The 17,453-nt window shown below is 41.7% G+C and overlaps 1 protein-coding gene across 1 annotated transcript in view; it reads right to left on the reverse strand.

Moving 5' to 3' along the window:
- Positions 1-17,453, reverse strand: part of LOC126092539 (odorant receptor Or1-like) — a 131,124-nt gene that overhangs the window by 87,191 nt on the left and 26,480 nt on the right. The gene's annotated exons all lie outside the window — the stretch shown is intronic.

Raw genomic sequence — 17,453 nt, forward strand, 5'->3', positions numbered from 1 at the left:
AATATAAAGTGAACGTACTCTCCCACTAATGTTTTGTCTCTTAATTTATTTGCCAGTATTAATACCCATAAATTCCATGTGGTGTTGCTAATCCCCCCCCCCCTCTTGGGCACCTCCTCAGATAGTGACTCAATGAACATTCACTAGGTATAGTGGGTGGATACTAAAGGTGTACCAGAACTAGCATGGCCATGGGTGAGTGAAGAGTGAAAAACTGTGGAAAAGGCAATACTTCTAGGATGGGCATCCCAGCACTGTACCACTGTGCCTCCTTGTTGAATGGATGTGGCTACATACAGTGGACTTCTCCTTTGTAAACTGGAATGTAAGGAGCCTACACAGGGCAAAAAGTGGACAGAATATGACCAACAAGTTAGAAAAATAAAGGCTGAAAGTTATAGCCACCAGGAGATTAGATTGTTGGGTACAAGGCTAATCAAGATAAGCACTGGGATCATCCTCTATGGAGACTGTAGCAGATGCCATGAATTGGGTACTGGGTTTTATGTACATGACTTAGTAATAAAAGAAGTGAAAAAGTTAAAATTCGTTAACAACTTCCTATCAGTAACTCAACAGATTGGTTGCAAGCCCAATGTTGATGCAGCTGTAACTCTTTGTCAAGAAGTATATTCAAACAAATTTCAGAAATGCACCTTAATCCTATCACTGTAGAAGAAATTCAAAAAATCATCATGTCTCTAAAAAGTACGAACTCTGCAGGGGTTGATACTATATCTAGTAATTGATTGAAATATTCTTGTGTGTGGATAAGGGACATTCTCTGTCATATTTTCAATGCTTCCCTTCAGAAAGGTGTTGTTCCCAGTAGACTTAAGTATGCCATTGTGAAGCCCCTGTACAAAAAGGGCGATAAAGCTGAACTAACTAACTATCAACCTATCTCTTTGCTGACATCTTTCTCCAAAATTCTAGAAAAGCTAATACATGTAAGAACTACTGATCATCTCGTGAAGAAGGGAGGTCTCAGCAAGAGCCAATTTGGATTTCAAAAGGGCTGTTCAACAGAAGACGCAGTCTATGCACTTGCAAATGAAGTCCTAGAAATCCTTAATGAAAAAATGCTAGCACTTGGTGTCTTCTGTGATTTATCCAAAGAGTTTGACTGTGTTGATCACCAGATTGTCTTGCAAAAAGCAAAATTAGTAGGAATAAGTGGTGTTGCAGGCAATTGGCTACAGTCGTACCTCCAAGACAGAAAACAAAAAGTTATCTTGAATAGCACGGGTGGAGTATGTGACGCTTCCTCAGATTCTGAATGGAGTTACATTACATGTGGAGTGCCTCAGGGCTCAATTCTTGGGCCACTATTATTCCTGATTTTTATAAATGATCTACCATCATGTACAAGCCTGCCGTGTAAATTTACATTATTTGTTGATGATACCACAATCTTTATGAGCAGTAGAACAGACAACAATCTTGAGGAACTCATTAACCCTTAACTACTATGGACCATCTCTCAGACCACTACTAATTTTTGTGTCGAGATATTTCTCACACCCCTGCAAAGCCAAATGGACTCTTCTGTGTACCTTCCTATTGGCTGTCAAGCTACACATACCAGCATTCTTGCATTATTGCTGCTCTTTGTTTCATAATTATTAGCCTTGAGAGGTCTCACAGACAGACTATAGTGTTTGCGTGCTGCATTTTTGTTGCATGCTACTGTTTCTCCATGGTGGGGAAAGCTGGACCTTCTATGCAACGTGTGTTATGTGAGGCACATGTGGTTGTTCAAGATCTCCCCATTGAATCTTCGGATGAAGACTTCGATGACAGCAATAATGACCCTGATTTTGAGATATTTAGTGATCATGTCATTAATTCAGAGCAAGAAACTGAAAGTGATGAAGATGTGACAGCTGATGACGATGGAGCTTACTTCTTTGGTAAGAATAGATGTTTTCGATGGAGAAAAAATCATCCACCAGCTAACGTAAGAACAACACATCATCATCTTGCAGCTTCCTGGACTGCGACAGATGGTGAAAAGTCTTGGAGAAAACCCGGCCGTTTTGGAGGTATGGAAACTGTTCTTTACACCAGACATTCTAGACGAAATCATTCGATGGACAAATCTGAAAATATCCAAGCTTAGAGCACCTTATGCTAATGATTGCTTATCCTATCTACATGATGTTGATGTCATTGAATTGAAGGCTCTAATTGGTCTATTAGTGTATTCTGCCATTTTCAAGTCGGGGAACGAGTCTGTTTACAGCTTGTTTGCAACTGATGGAACAGGCAGAGATGTTTTCAGATGTCCTGTTAGCAAAGAAATATTTCTGTTTTTATTGTCTGCATTATGATTTGACAAGCCAGATGATCGGCTGGAAAGAAAGAAAATAGACAAATCAGCAGCAATTTCAAAAATCTTTTTGTGTTTCATCGAAAACAGTCAACTTTGCAGCTCTGTAGGTGCAACAGTGTGTGTTGATGAAGTGCTCACCCAAGGGCGTACCCAGGATCTGAACTAGGGGTGGGGGCAGGGGGGGGGGGGGGGGGGGGCTGGTCATACTAGTCTCAGGAAACAAGGACTCGAGACAACATACAGCACTTCTTATTAAATAAAACAGTAGGCCAGTGAAAAACTGCTTTTAATAAATATTTTAAGTACAAGATGCACTTGTACAATCCGAGAAACCATGCAGCATTTCTTATTAAATCAAACAGTAAACTAGTGAAAAACTGCAAATATCTTCTAGGGGGGGGGGGGGGGGCAGCTGCCCCCCACCCCCACTCCACCACACCACTTCCCCCGCCCCTCGCTGGGTACACCCATGGAAGTGCTTGTTCCTTTTCGTGGAAGGTGTGGGTTTAGAATGTACATGGCAAACAAACCAGCAAAGCATGGCCTGAAGGTTCAGTGTTTGACTGACGCTCGTACAAATTACTTGTACAATGCTTATATTTATTCTGGAAAAGGCAGCAATGGTCACACCCTTCCCAGCCATGAGAAAGGTCACAGTGTTCCCACAGGCTGTTTTTCGATTGTTGAAACCCATTGAAAACACAAGGAGAAATGTTACAGGTGACAACTGGTACTCATCAGCAGAACTAGTCAATGAATTTTCAAAAAAACGTCTCACATACATTGGTACGCTGAAAAAGAACAAAAAGGAGATCCCACAGAACTTCTTACCTAATAAGAAATGTGGTGTGAAGACATCTGTTCACGGTTTTACAGAAGACATGACTCTGGTTTCCTTCATGTCCAAGAAATCCAAAGCTGCAATACTGATCTCTTCTATGCACCATTCAGTAAACAATGGTCCTGAATCAGGAAAACTTGAAATTATCCGTTTTATAACACAACAAAAGGTGGTGTGGACTGTATCGACCAAAGGTGTGCAGCTTATTCGTCAAGTCGCTGGACAAGAAGATGGCCTTTGGCCATTTTCTTCACATTAGTGGATGTTGCTTGCGGTGTAAATTGTTTTGTGGTACATCAAGCTTATCCCAAGGCAGAGGTAATGTCGAGATTGAGCTTCATGAAGACTCTAGCAAGAGACCTTGTTGAGCCTCATATGAAGCATAGAATTTCTATTGGACACTTGCCACAGAAGTTGAGTGATGCCATCAGAAGAATACTTCACTTACAAGATGAGCCTCAGACACCAAAAGAAGAATTTGAAAATCGAAAAAGTGTGCCTTTTGCCCTCCTTGTCCGAAGAGGAAAACAAGATATCCATGTCAACAGTCTGGTGTTCCGATTTGTTTGGAGTGTTCGAGTAAGGTCTGCATGAAGTGTTTGCAGGTGGAAATTGACTAAAGTACAATTCAGTGGCACCTGAGAACACGTATTTAGTTTTTACTTGTAATTTCAGAAGTAAAATGTGGCAAAGTTTCTCCATTCATAGACTTATTGACTGAAATATTCGCTCTACATTGCAAAGATGAGTCGTAAACTGAAAGTTGACTTCGCACTCAATTTATCGTAAGTCAAGTTGGATATTTCCACCTAGTTATATTGCCAATTAGTTATATAATCCCTCTGATGAAAATCTGTGTGAGAGTCGAGAGATAACTATTTGCTGTTATTTTCGTAACTCACAAAATAAAAATATACTCCAAATTTCACTTTGTTTTAATTGTCGAAGTGTTTAAAATACTGCATTGTTAAAAAAAATGAAATTTCTACAAAGACCACCTCTAAGAAGTGTAATGAAAGACAGGAAGTCAAGAAACTATATATATTCAGCAAAATTCTGGTTTGATATATAAAATATAAAAATGCAGTCTGAGAGACCCCTCCATACTAATTGTGCTCCTGTGAATGACCATAGTAGTTAAGGGTTAATCACATACTCTCAGATGTGGTTAATTGGTTTAAGGTGAATGGTCTCTCATTAAATTCCAGTAAGACCAGCTTTATTCAATTCTGTAAAAAAACAGAAAAAGAGAGGGAAATAAGTGTGACATGTGGTAATCAACCAATAGAAAGAATGGAAACAACAAAATTTCTTAGAGTGCACATTGACAAGAACATGAACAGGTCTTCACATATTATTGATCTCTGTAAGAGGCTTAGCTCTGCTACCTATGCTTTACGGGTTGTCACTACATTTGTTGAACCTAACACTGCAAAAGTGGCATACTATGGCTATTTTCATTCTCTCATTAAGTACGGAATTATTGTTTGGGGCAACCAGCCATTAGCAAGGAAAGTGTTCATTGCACAGAAGCAAGCTTTAAGAATTATGTGTGGATTGCGCACAAGAGACTCGTGTAGAAATAGTTTTCGTAAACTTAAAATATACACAACTACATGCCAATATATTTTTTCTCTCATGTGTTTTGTTTGTAAAAATATAGAGATATTTCAACCAAACAGTAATTAACATGAGCATAACACACGGAGGAAGAACGACATACACAGCGAGCTCAGAAATTTGAGCTTGGTGCAAAAGGGTGTCCACTACACTGGAGCAAAACTCTTCAACGCTCTTCCTTCTGAAATAAAGACAGAGATTCATAACAAGAGTAAGTTTAAGAAAGCACTAAAAATATTTCTGCTAGAAAAAGCTTTTTACAGTCTAGATGAATTTTTAGCTAAATAAATTGTAATATTCTAATATTATGTAATACAAGTTGACATAATGCCACTAAGAATGTTATTTAACCTGAGCTCTGTCTCTGTATGTGCTCTGTATCTGTTTTCTGTAGTGTTTTAATGATTATAAGTAAATATGTATTTTCTTTTTCTGTATTGCTGCCCAAAGAATTTACTGTATAAATTTTTATGTAATTAATGATATGAATGTCTGCTTGTGTCTGTGTATATGCGGATGGATATGTGTGTGTGTGCGAGTATATATCTGTCCTTTTTTCCCCCTAAGGTAAGTCTTTCCGCTCCCAGGATTGGAATGACTCCTTACCCTCTCCCTTAAAACCCAAATCCTTTTGTCTTTCCCTCTCCTTCCCTCTTTCCTGATGAGGCAACCGTTGGTTGTGAAAACTTGAATTTTGTGTGTATGTTTGTGTTTGTTTGTGGTTCTATCGACCTGCCAGCGGTTTTGTTTGGTAAGTCTCATCATCTTTCTTTTTAGTTATATTTTTATGTAATTACGTACTCAAATTTCTGTATATGCTATAAGATTATCAGATTGTATTTGTAAAAAAGTGACTCATTCCACGACCTTGTGTATCCAACACAGCTGGACCTACGGAACATGAAATAAATCAAATCAAACAGGGTCTCTTACATTACAGCTGCTTTCCAGAACAGTGACATATGCTTGCACACGCAGCCTGTGAGGATAAGGAGGAATTTTATGCTGAATTGGAGTATGTACCTAAATCATTGCCATTTCATAATGTTACATCTACATCTATACTGTGCAAACCACCATGAAGCGCAGGGCAGAGGGTATGTCCCATTGTACCAGTTATTATAATTTCTCCCAACTAATTCATACACGGAGTGCGGGAAGAACGATTGCTTGAAAACCTCTGTGCACCCTGTAATTATTCTAATCTTGTCATCACGCTCCTTTAGTCATCATTTAAAGTCTATTGTTAATAGACTTTATCATGGTAATTAACATCTGTCTTCAAGGGTCTGCCAGTTCAGTTCCTTCAGTATCTCTGTGATACTCTCCCATGGATCAAACGAACCTATGACCATTCAGGCTGCCCTTCTCTGTATACATTCAATATCCCATGTTAATCCTATTGGTATGTGTCACACACACATGAGAAATCTTCTTGAACCAGAAGGACAAGTGATTTGTAAGCAATCTCTTAGCAATCTCCTTTTCAGACTGATTGCACTTCCCCAGTATTCTACCAATAAACTGTAGTCTACCACCATCTTAAACCTAGACTGAGCTTATGTGACCATTGCATTTCATATCCCCACAAAATGTTACACACAGGTATTTGTATGAGTTGGGCAATTCCAACAGAGACTCACTGACATAATCATAGGATATTACACTTTTTCATTTTGTGTAGAGCACAATTTTACGTTTTACATTCATAGCAAGTTGCCAATCTTTGCATCACTCTGAAATCTTACCAAGATCTGACTAAATATTTACACAACTTCTTCCAAGCAGAACTTCCTTATAGATAACTGCATCATCTGCAAAAAGTCTGAGGTCACTGTTAAAATTGTCCACAAGGTCATTAACTACAAAATGAACAGCAAGGGTCCCAACACACTTCCATGGGGCACAACTAAAGTTACTTCTGCATCTGGTGATGACTCTCCATCCAAGATAATATGCTGCATTCTCCCTACCAAAAACTCCTTAATCCAGTCACAAATTTCACTTGATTCCCCTCATGATTGTACTTTTGACAATAGACATAGATTGGTACTGCCTTTTGGAAATCAAGAAATACTGCATCTATGTGACTGCCTTGATCCAAGATGGGTTTCACATGATGGATGTTTTCAGAATCCATGGTGGTTGTCATGGAGGAAGTCATTCTGTTCAAGATACCTCATTATGTTTGAGCTCAGGATATTTTCTAAGATTCTACAACAAACTGATGTCAAGGTTATTGGATGGTAGTTTTGTGGATCACTTCTATTACCCTTCTTGTACATGGATGTAACATGTGCTTGTTTCCAAGAACTTGGCACATTTTTTTGTTTGAGATATCTGCAACAGATTATAGTTATAAGAGGGACTAACCCAGCCACAAATTCATTATAGAATCCGTCAGGTATCCCATTGGGTACTGGAGCTTTGTTTAATTTTAATGATTTCAACTGTTTCTCAACCCCACTGACACTAATACACTCCTGGAAATGGAAAAAAGAACACATTGACGCCGGTGTGTCAGACCCACCATACTTGCTCCGGACACTGCGAGAGGGCTGTACAAGCAATGATCACACGCACGGCACAGCGGACACACCAGGAACCGCGGTGTTGGCCGTCGAATGGTGCTAGCTGCGCAGCATTTGTGCACCGCCGCCGTCAGTGTCAGCCAGTTTGCCGTGGCATACGGAGCTCCATCGCAGTCTTTAACACTGGTAGCATGCCGCGACAGTGTGGACATGAACCGTATGTGCAGTTGACGGACTTTGAGCGAGGGCGTATAGTGGGCATGCGGGAGGCCGGGTGGATGTACCGCCGAATTGCTCAACACGTGGGGCGTGAGGTCTCCACAGTACATCGATGTTGTCGCCAGTGGTCGGCGGAAGGTGCACGTGCCCGTCGACCTGGGACCGGACCGCACCGACGCACGGATGCACGCCAAGACCGTAGGATCCTACGCAGTGCCGTAGGGGACCGCACCGCCACTTCCCAGCAAATTAGGGACACTGTTGCTCCTGGGGTATCGGCGAGGACCATTCGCAACCGTCTCCATGAAGCTGGGCTACGGTCCCGCACACCGTTAGGCCATCTTCCGCTCACGCCCCAACATCGTGCAGCCCGCCTCCAGTGGTGTCGCGACAGGCGTGAATGGAGGGACGAATGGAGACGTGTCGTCTTCAGCGATGAGAGTCGCTTCTGCCTTGGTGCCAATGATGGTCGTATGCGTGTTTGGCGCCGTGCAGGTGAGCGCCACAATCAGGACTGCATACGACCGAGGCACACAGGGCCAACACCCGGCATCATGGTGTGGGGAGCGATCTCCTACACTGGCCGTACACCACTGGTGATCGTCGAGGGGACACTGAATAGTGCACGGTACATCCAAACCGTCATCGAAACCACCGTTCTACCATTCCTAGACCGGCAAGGGAACTTGCTGTTCCAACAGGACAATGCACGTCCGCATGTATCCCGTGCCACCCAACGTGCTCTAGAAGGTGTAAGTCAACTACCCTGGCCAGAAAGATCTCCGGATCTGTCCCCCATTGAGCATGTTTGGGACTGGATGAAGCGTCGTCTCACGCGGTCTGCACGTCCAGCACGAACGCTGGTCCAACTGAGGCGCCAGGTGGAAATGGCATGGCAAGCCGTTCCACAGGACTACATCCAGCATCTCTACGATCGTCTCCATGGGAGAATAGCAGCCTGCATTGCTGCGAAAGGTGGATATACACTGTACTAGTGCCGACATTGTGCATGCTCTGTTGCCTGTGTCTACGTGCCTGTGGTTCTGTCAGTGTGATCATATGATGTATCTGACCCCAGGAATGTGTCAATAAAGTTTCCCCTTCCTGGAACAATGAATTCACGGTGTTCTTATTTCAATTTCCAGGAGTGTATTTATTTCAACCATCTTTCCAGTGATACAAGAATTAAATTGGGGCAGTTCTCCTGGGCTTTCCTTTGTAAACAAACAGTTGAAAATGGAGTCAAGCATTTCAGCTTTTGCTTTGCTACCCTCAATTCATTTCCTGTCTCATTTACTAAGGACTGTAAACTAACTCTGGAGCCACTAACAGCCTTTACATACAGCCATAATGTCTTTGGATTTTGTGGAAGATCATTTGACAATACTCTGCTTTGGTAGTCATTGAAGGCATCACACATTGCTCTCTTCACAGAGCCAAGTATGTTTCATTCAACATCTCTCTACCCCTTCTCCTAAATTTTGTTTTATGCCTATTAATCAGTAATCCTCATTTTTTTAGAAGTTTCTTTACAATGAATGTATATCATGGAGCGTCCCTCTCATTATGAACTGTTTTACTAGATACATATCCATGTAGTGCACAGTCAATTATTCTTTTAAACTTGAGCCATAGTTCCTTTACATGCTCAAGCTCCTCATTGAGATATGACTACTGATTTTTTTATCTAGTTTACTGAACATATATATCTTTCCACTTGTTTTAGTTGTCCTTTGTAATTTGCTCTCACAACTATGTCATCGTCATTGATATCAGTTCTGATGTGGACATTCTCAAAGGGTCAAGTCTATTTATCACTGTTGGATCCAATGTGTTTCCGTCATGAGCCATAACTATCTGTTCTAGGTAGTTTTCAGATAAGGCATTTAGTAATGTTTCATAGGATGTCTTATCACTCCCACCACTGACAAAACTGTGATTTTCCCAGTTGCTTGTTGGATGATTAAAGTCTCTGCCTGTGATTACAGTATGAATGGGGAACTCTGTTGACAGTAAAGTAGAGATGCTGAATGAAGAAGAAATACTATAAATAATCAGTACCGTATTTACTCGAATCTAAGCCGCACCTGAAAAATGAGACTCGAAATGAAGGAAAAAAAATTTCCCGAATCTAAGCCGCAGCTGAAATTTGAGACTCGAAATTCAAGGGGAGAGAAAAGTTTAAGGCTGCACCTCCAAATCGAAACAAAGTTGGTCCATTGTAATATGAGACACAATTCAGGTCGAATGAATGACGATACAGCTAAGTAGTTTGGTTCGAGCCGTAAACTTAGCAGTTAAGCTTTACCAGGTAGCCATTGCTATGCGTCAGGTGCTCCGTCCTTATTAATACGGGTACCCTTCATTTTTCATGTGCTTCGTCTGGTTTGAATTGGTTTCTTATTTTTCTTTGATCTGATAATTGCCGTTCTCTTTGTTATAGGTGTTTTCGTCACTCTAAGCTGAAAATGCATTACTGTACTGTGTCATGCATTATTTGTCGCATTCCGATAATGAATGTTCACGACCTGTCACCACTCGCGGCATGGTTTGCTTTTATGCGTGCTACCGCCGCTTACAATAAAAAAAAAAAAAAAAAAAAAAAAAAAAAGAGAGTAATTGTCTCAGTAGCGAAACAATGGCAAGAGACTGCTTTTTGTTGTTATTTACACTGCTGCTTTCTTTGATAATGATCAACAAGAACCAAATAATAAACTGCGTATGACAGAAGATGTTCTGAACGAGAGTTTAGCGAAAAATTTTCTCCGTTTGAAAATCTTTGCAGACGCCTCTTTAGTACATTATTTTCTGCACAGAAATTAGAGTCACCTCAGATTTAAAAATCTAGTCAATTGCCGTGCTTCATTTATGACTGTATCACTATTAGGCATAAGAATAATACGAATATGAACATGACATATGTGTATACTTCCGCGTTTGTGTTATCTCACTCTAGTTTTGTAGTTTATTAGGCAGACAGGATTTAAATGAGATAGCAGCAAACACGAAAGAATACATGGCAAAATGTTTATATTCGTATTATTCTTATGGTGAAGAGAATACTGCATGTGATTTAAATTCACAAAAGTTCCCATTAGCAACCATCTCTTCTCACAGGTAGAAAAAAAATCAGAACGTAGAATTGGCCATACTGACAAACATCGCAAACGGTCTTGCCAGTCGGATTTTCATAGTACATTGAAAAGCTGCTACATTCGAAGATGAACAATACGGAATTTGTATTTACTTCGTTGGATAATGCATGAAAATGCAGTGGTCGAAATTCGGGGCGGAGAAAAAGCTCGTCTTCCACCTTTTTTTTTTAATTTATTTACTGACGCAGAGGTTTTGGCGCCAGTATTTATCTTTGTGCCTGTAAAGCATGCCTGTGTAGCGCTACATATATTCGACGGCAGAAGTTAGTTGTGGCGGCACCTACCAACATATATCAGAACTTCCGGTTATTTTGCACTCGATTCTAAGCCGCATGCAGTTTTTTGGATTACAAAATCCAGAAAAAAAGTGCGGCTTAGATTCGAGTAAATACGGTAACCTAAAAAACACATATGAAAATAGTATGGGGTGATTTTAATTACAGATTGCGCAAGAAGACATTTATAAATCAGTGATCAGTAACACAAGTCTGCATCAAGACAGTAGTGTCATTGGCACCCATTTGATTAGATTCACAATTGACAGTAATACCTGCATCATGATTACATGGTTTCAACATAAAAATATGCATACAGGGACACAGGTGGCACCAGACGGGCAAACCATAAATCAGATAGACCATGTACGTATGTAAATAGCATCAAAGGTATGCAAACCTATAGAGAAGCAGATTGTGATACTGATCACTTCCTGGTGATGAATAAGATGAACATTAAAATTAAGAAGGTGTGCAAATTAGCTACATATTATGATATAAACAGACTAAAGGAGACAGAGCTGAAAATACCGTATGAGTCAGCACTATCAGAAAACCTGAGTAAATGTGAGGAAAAGGTAGGAGACTATGACATCAACCACAGTTGGTCTCAAATTAAGGAAACAGAAAACAGGGTAGCATCCTGAAACTCTAGGCAAACGAAAGATGTCACATAAGTGTGGTCCAGTCAAGTGTGTCATCAAAAAATTAAAGAGAGAAGGTTGCCTTTCAAAAAAGGGTTAGAAAGTATTAAGGATGAGGAGTTAGAAGATAGGTATATCAGAATAAGGCAGGATATGGCAACTATACTAAGGCAGGAGCTAATGAAAAAGCCAAAGAGGACTGAAACCCCCACAGGACAAGATGAATGTACCAAAAAGTAAAGAAAGTAACTCAGAACTATAAGAAAAAAGAAACATTGACTGAAAGCACACAAGGGAAGATCGTCACGAATGAAACTGAAGCAGAACAGCGATGGGCAGAACACTTCACAGCATTACTAAACTGTGATGACCCTGCTGTGTTTTTCATATGAGGTACCAGACTCTATTCACGGGAAGGCAGAGATCCTGAATGAAGAACAAATATGACAAACAATTAAAATACCTAAAAAACAATAAGGCTTTTGGCAAAGATCTAACTGCAGGAGAGCTAATAAAAAATGGAGGGCCTGTACTGGTTAAATTAATTAGGAAAATGATGAAGAATGACTGGGAACCTGAGAGATTACCTGACGACTGGAAAATGGGCGTAATATGCCCAATACTAAAAGAGAATGACTCATTGCTATGTGATAATTATGGAGGGATTGCAGTCTTTAATGCAACCTACAAAATTCTGTCTCAGTGTTCACTGAAGAGAATGATTCCAAATGCAAAAGTAATTACAGAGTACTATCAACATGCTATCAGAAGGTACACATCAACTATGGACCAGATTTTTGGGTTCAGACAGGTAATCGAGAAAGGTTGGGAGCATAACATTTAGATTCACATAATTTTTGTTGACCTATAAAAACATGTGACAGTCTGCATAGGGAAACAAATACTAACAAAGAGATAGAGGGGCTGGCCAGTACTTACCTCAGCTCAGTACAGCCGATAGCTTCACATAAACAGAACCGAAAATTTACATTCCTAGCTTTCGGAACAAATGTTCTTTCATCGGGGAGATTCAGTTACTCACAACCCAGGTTATGAAGCAACCCTGTTGCCCGTTGGACACTATAGACCGGCAGCACACCCGTGGATATTTTGATTATCAAATACGCTGGGAGAAACTCAAGAATCACATCATACACCTTTACGAGGAGGAGATGTATCGCAGCATGAAGAAATTTGAAAAGTTGCGCCACCGTAGATGTTGTTTGGTAAGTACTCTTGCCTTTCTAAAGAGATGTTGTTCCGAGAATGTTGTTCCAAATTTTGCTAAGGTTATGCATCACATCGATTCTGCAGCAGCTAAGAGAATCAAGAAACGAGCCAGCCTTGCATTGGTACGTGAGAGAGTGCAATTCACCCGCCGGAGCCTTGAGTTTATCTCACAGGAATTACTCAAACTACATTTGCAACTGGCTAGTAAGTTCACTTCTTTTTCCTGGGATTGGATTGATGGTGTCATCTGGGTGTCAGCTGATTCCACCCATAAGAAGGCTACGGGACATCAAACAGCTAAGTTCTCACGTCTCCTTGATAAACCATCTCTGCAGGTTCCGTGCAAGACTGTCATCAATTTGAGTGGCATGGTGTTTAGTGATGATGCGGTCTCGGTTTTGCAGAAAGGTCTCAACTTCGCTCCCACCCCCAAGTTCACTCCAGTCGCAGAAATTGTTAGTGCTGTTGAACAGGTTGCAGCTCGACTTCCGCCAGAATCAGCCGAGGAAATACGTCGTGAAACTTGTCGTGCGTTGACGAAATCCAAGCCGATGAAGTCAAATATCAGCAGTAAAGAGAGGGCAGCCATTCGTGATCTGAGGGAGCGCTCTGAAATTGTTGTCTTACCGGCTGACAAAGGCAATGCTACAGTTGTTGTCTCCCATAAGGACTACACTGATAAGATGCAGAGCTTGCTAAATGACGATTCCTACCGGAAGATCAGCGTTGACCCTACAAAGAAGGTGGACAACAAGACGAGGGTGCTTCTCAAGAACGCAGATTTACCGGAGGGTGACGCTAAGAAATTGTTACCCCAAGGTCCAGTACCGCCTAGACTATATGGACTCCCGAAGGTTCACAAAGAGGGGGGTAACATTACGCCCCATTGTCAGCAACATCAGGGCACCCACATATTTTTTGGCCAAATACCTGACGGGAATATTAAGTCCTTATGTGGGTAAATGCCCTCATCACATCCGTAATTCCGTGGATTTTGTTAAACGCCTTGATAGCTTCAGGTTGGATGAGTCAGATATCATGGTGAGTTTTGACGTCGTTTCCTTGTTTACGAGGGTACCCCTTCGAGAGTCACTAGAATTGATTAGTCAGACGTTTGACGAGAAGACCACTGAACTTTTTAGGCATGTCTTGACTTCCACGTAGTTTCTTTTTAATGGAGAATACTATGAACAAACGGAGGGAGTCGCCATGGGTAGCCCACTCTCACCAGTGGTAGCGAATTTGAACATGGAGAACTTCGAGGAGGAAGCCCTGTCGTCATCCGTATGGAAACCTACTTGATTTTTCCGTTACGTGGACGACACGTTCGTCATCTGGCCACATGGTATGGATAAACTCCTTGACTTCCTTACACATCTAAACTCCATACACCCCAACATCAAATTCACTATGGAGACTGAAACGGAGGGTAAATTACCTTCCCTTGACGTCTTGGTCAAGACAAGGGCTGACGGCACCCTAGGTCATGGGGTGTATCGGAAGACAACGCACACTGATCTGTATTTGCACGCAGACAGCTGCCACCACCCTTCACAGAGGAACGGGGTACTTAAAACTCTAGTACATAGGGTGAGCACTATCTCTGACGCAGAGAGTCTACCCCAGGAATTGGAACACCTGAGAACTGTATTTCGAAAAAATGGGTACTCAGAGTGGCAGATTCAACGTGCTCTCCGCCCAACCACTGCAGCACAACCTGTTGAGATGGATGAAGTCACGAGGGAGGAGGTAGGCATTGCATTTATTCCATGCACAGGCGCACTCTCGGGGAAAATCGCCCAATTCTGAAGAAACACCAGGTCGGAACTGTGTTTTGTCCTCCAAATTAAACTCGTGCACTGGTGGGGAGCGCCAAAGATGACCTCGGTTTGAGGAAGGCCGGCGTGTACCAGATTCCGTGTCTACGTGGCAACTCGTATATTGGTCAGACGATGCGTACCGTCGAGGTTCGATGCCGTGAACACCAGAGGCACACTCGACTGATGTATCCGAGCAAGTCGGCGGTCGCTGAACATTGTTTGTCGGAAAATCACGCCATGGAGTATGACCGCACGAGGATTCTGGTACAGACGTCGAGATACTGGGACAGCGTTGTTAGAGAGGCCATCGAAATTCGCACCAATGACGACCTCATAAACCGTGATTGTGGCTATAATCTTAGCAAGGCTTGGGAACCAGCGATTGGGTTAATCAAGAGTAAATCGAGCAAACGTATAGTTGTGACGACCACGGCGGACAGAGCCATCACTCCGACGTCATCTCAGACGCCGTCGCAATCTGTTCCACCGCGCGACCGTGGCGCGGGGCGCGGACGGCGGAGGGAGCGTGCCGCGGGCGGAGGGTATTTAAATCGGCCGCCGCCGCGACCGAACCCAGTTCCCTCTGAGCAGCCATGCGTACGGATCTCCGTGCCGGCACGTTCACAGGAGCTCAATCCGTCAGTTCACCTGATGATGGCGACATGTATGATCGCCGAAATATTGTGCCCGTTGGACACTATAGACCGGCAGCACACCCGTGGATATTTTGATTATAAATATATCGACGGAAAAAGATATCGACGTACCAGCCCAAAAAAAGAAAATCAGCTCACATTGTAAATATACTGCCAGTTTTAGAGCTGTATATTTAAGTACTTATTCATTATTGAATATTCTGTACTTCAACAAGCTAGCAGCTCGGGTATCACCCTCAAAGCAAGAACTGAAGAAAGGAGAACGATGCACATTCACGTTTGGTGATAGCCACCTTGCTAACAATGATAACTGCATGAAAGTGGCACAATAAAAAGTGTCCGATTGGTCCGTCGTTCGGTTTCGTCAAACATCAGATTTGTTTGGAACACTTCATGTCGACTTCCCCGTTTATTCATTTCTGGAAACGGCAGCAGCCTTGCAGCTGTAGTGTCAAAATTGGGTGGTGAAGTTAAACGTTGCAGTTTTCTGTTTGTAGCGCCGAGCACCGATTCAGTCAGCATTGCCCCTCAAACGTCCACGCCCACCGCAAAGACCAGTCTTGTCATTTAGATACTTGTTGATCAGTTTCAGCAACTGTTTTCGAAGAATGCCGATGTGAAGAAATAGTGCACTAGTTGAGTAAAACATTATTTTTTAACGCTACTGGTATGCTATTTGTTCACATCGGAAATCTTGTTATACCATTTCCCCTCCAGTGCAATAGGAATTCTTCTTTTGTGCCACATATACTTGCTCCACACAGTGAAAGAGAAAGATAGGATGTGATGAAAGCTCAAAAAACCGTAAGTCTCCTTTACACAGTGAAAGTAAAATTACGTTTTACTACTGTTTCAAAAGAATGATTTCGAATATTTCTCGAAAATTGCGGAAGAAATATAATATGAAATAAAAATACCAGCATTCAATATTGCCATTCTGATATCGATACAACGGTTAAAACTTATCGCCAATATATATCGATACGTTTCGGGAAGAATATCGATATTCTATGAACAGTCCTACAGTGAAATATCTGCTCAACCTTTGTAAGTAGGCTGTTTAGGTTTTTATGTTGGTAACGCCACGTAGCGCTCTGTATAAAAATCACTGACAGTGACTGTGCTGTGTGAAGGCTGTTAACAGCGCGTAGCGTTGCGCAGTTGGAGGTGATCTGCCACCAGTGGTCGATGTGGGGAGAGAAATGGCGGAGTTTTGAGAACGGATGATCTGGACGTGTGTCCATCAGAGACAGTAAATTTGTAAGACTGGATGCCATGAACTGCTATATATATTATGACTTTTGAACGCTATTAAGCTGGCAATAGTGGCGCTCCCTGTATTGCAGTAGTCCGAGTAACGAGGATTTTTGTGAGGTAATCGATTTGTGAGAGGTATAGGTTAATGTTAGTCACCGCCATTCTTTTGTAGGGATTATTGAAAGTCAGATTGCGTTGCGCTAAAAAATATTGTGTGTCAGTTTAAGCACAGTCATTTATAATTTTTCTAAGGGGACATTTCACCTTCCATGATCTTGTTAGTCCCTGATTTGAATCCATTTGACTTTCGGCTCTGGGGATATCTAAAAGAACACGTTTACCGGAGACATGTTCAGTCTCTGCCTGTTCTGAAGGCAGTATACTGGAACGAGTTGCTCAGATTCGATTAGAACTGCTGGGAGCTAATGATGACGTCTTTTTATGGGTGGTGCATCAGGTCAACGTCTCCAGTGCTCATATTGAACAAATTGTGTAAGCTGCTGCTAATAATAAGATCAATGTTACGCCCTTTTTACTTGTTTGGCATTTTTGCCCACGTCCTGTTCCTAAGCCATTATATATGGAAACATTTCTAAACGTCTTTCTCGCATTCACAGCGCCAGATTTGTACATGGCCAAAATTGGAACTAATTTTTCCATCATAAATGAGTTCCATACTAACGCATTAGCGTATCTATCAAATTCTACTGTTGTACGATAATTAAAGCACACACTGGACCTCCGTGCACTTTAATTACAATCAACCGGTTGTAGAAAGTGGGATAATAGCCATAAACCTAGCTCCAATAAAAAAAAATCTTCTGTCGAATGTAGGCCATTGACAAGTGAGTGTTGGTGTACAATCGTTTT

Source organism: Schistocerca cancellata, chromosome 7 (assembly GCF_023864275.1).
Source record: "Schistocerca cancellata isolate TAMUIC-IGC-003103 chromosome 7, iqSchCanc2.1, whole genome shotgun sequence".
NCBI lineage: Eukaryota > Metazoa > Arthropoda > Insecta > Orthoptera > Acrididae > Schistocerca > Schistocerca cancellata.